Source organism: Penaeus vannamei, chromosome 5, assembly GCF_042767895.1.
Source record: "Penaeus vannamei isolate JL-2024 chromosome 5, ASM4276789v1, whole genome shotgun sequence".
Taxonomy (NCBI): Eukaryota; Metazoa; Arthropoda; class Malacostraca; order Decapoda; family Penaeidae; genus Penaeus; species Penaeus vannamei.
Window position 1 is genome coordinate 3389668 of NC_091553.1, and position 2500 is coordinate 3392167.

Consider the following 2500-nt stretch of genomic DNA (forward strand, 5'->3'; position numbering starts at 1 on the left):
CTTATTTCCTTGTCATTGTTATCATTATCATTATCAATATTTCCCTTCTCATTCTTATTCCTGTTGCTATTATTGTTATTATTATTATAATTATTATTGCAATTCTATATGTTTTATTATTTTTATTATTTTATGTATTATTATTCAATATTTCTATTCTCATTCCTATTCCTGTTGCTATTATTATAATGCTGATCATTATTATTGCAATTCTATATTTTCTATTATTATCATTATTTCTTGTATTATTATAATTATTGTTATCGTTCTTCCTGCTGTTGAAGTTGTCTTTATTGCAATCATCACTATCTTTATTACTTTCTTCCCTCTCATTAACATCGAATATCATATTTATATATGCATGTATGTATATATGCCGTTTTCCCTCTCTCTAGCAATATCTGTATCTACATCTTTCTCTTTCAATCGCCATTTCCATCTATCTTTCTCTATCATCATCTCCCTTTTATATTTTCGTCTTTCTCCTCTCTTTCTCTCTCCCCCCTTTCCCTCTCCTTTCTCGCCCCCCTCCCCCTCCCCCTCTCATCCCCATCCTCTAACTTCTCTCCTTTCCGTCGCCCCACACCTATCCATCTCCCATTCTCCTAGTCCCAGTCCTTTCTCCTAGCCCTCACACCTCTCCCTAGCTATCTTCCATTCCCCTAGACCCCCATCCCTTCTCCTATCCCCGCTTGCCCCTTCTCCCCTGCCCCCACCCGTCCCCCTAGCCCCAACCTACCCCATCCCCTTCCCTACTCCTCTCCCTTTCCCTTATCCCCCATCCAACTCCTAAGCCTCTACCACCAATTTTCCAACCCACCTTTTCCTCCTAGCTCCCCACCCCTCTCCCTATTTCCCACCCCATCTCTATCCCTAGCCTCCCACCCCTCTTCCAAGCCCCAAGCCCCCACCCTCAAATTACCACTCCACCCCACCCACAATTACCCAACCCCTTCCCCTAGCCTCCACCCCCTCCCCTATTTCCCAACCCACCCTATCTTCAACCCCCACCCCCATCCCTTCCCCAAACCCCTAACCCATCCCCCAACCCCAACCCTAACCCCTCCCCTAGGCCACCACCCTCCACCCCTCCCCCCTCCCCTTCCCCTAGCCCCCCCCATCCCCCCCCACCCATCCCCTATCCCCCAACCCCTCCCACCCCATCCCCATCCCCAATCCCCCCCATCCCCCATCCCCCAGCCAACCCCCTCAGCTCACCTCGATCACCCTCTCCCAGAAAGCACTTACGTAATCTTAACACAGCTCAATTCACCTTACATTATCCGGTCTCCAGGCGCAGAAGCGGGGCATTTCACTCACGTTCCACAGCCCTTCGTTCAAGTAGGCGACTCTCCCTCACGTAAAGATCGCGAGAGAAATCTTGCTTCTTCTTCTTCTTTGTCTTATTCTTCTTTGTCTTCGTTTTCTTGGTCTTCTTCTTCTTTGTCTTTGTTTTCTTGTTCTTCTTCTTCTTCTTGGTCTAGTTCCTCCATTTTGTTTGTTTGTTTATTTGTTGTATATTTCTAAAAAAAAAATTGTCTTCGTTGGTGGTTCATTTTCCTTTTTTTCTGTTTCAAATGCTTTTTTTGTTTTGTTTTTCCATATTTCATTTCCTCTGCTTCGTCCTCTCCATCTCCTCTGTTCTTCCTCGTTTTTAGATTTTTTACAGCTCTTTTTTCCTCCTTTTTTATGGCTTCATTTCTCCTTGCTTTCTTCTCCTCCTCTTTCTTTTCCTCTATTTATTTTCTTTCCTTCTTCTTTTTCCTCCGATTTTCTTTTACCACCTCCTCCGTCTTCGATCCTTTCCGCCTGCCTATTCTCTTCGTCTTCCTCGCTTATTACCTCTTCCCTCTCCTTTCTCTCCTTCCGCCACTATTTGTTTCCTCTTCTCTCCTGCTCTTTTTTCCCTCTTCCTCCTGTCTCCTCTCCCTCCTTCTCCTTTCAATTTTCTTCCACTTTTTCCCGCTTCCTCTTCACTCCCTCTCCTCCTCGCTTTCCGTTTTTTCCCCTTTCCTCCTGTCTCCTCTCATTTTCTTTCCTCTCTTAATTCCCTCCTTCACCTTCACCTCCTCTTTCTTCTCCGTTACTATTCTTCATCTCTTTCGTCAACGTCATTGCTGCTCGACCCTTCATCACAATTCTGGTAAATACTTTTGAAATAGTTTTTTTTTCCTCTTTCTCACTCTTTCTTTTCTTTTTTAGGCAGAGTGCAATTTCTTTTACAATTATTCTTTCGCTCGGCTTCCTAAGCGTCACTTCCCCTTTCTCTCTTATTGAGTTATTTTGAATCTTACACACTGTACGTTTGTGTGTGTGTGTTTTATTACTCGCCACCGATCCAAAATTCTGGTTCGTGTATTCGGTCTTTCATATATCTTCGTTCTTTCAGGCATTTCTTATCTTTCATCCTCTCCTTATCCTTATCTTTCATATCTCTCTCTTGTCTTTCTCTCTCTCTCTCTCTCTCTCCCTCTCTCACTCTCATCCCCCTCCCCCCCTC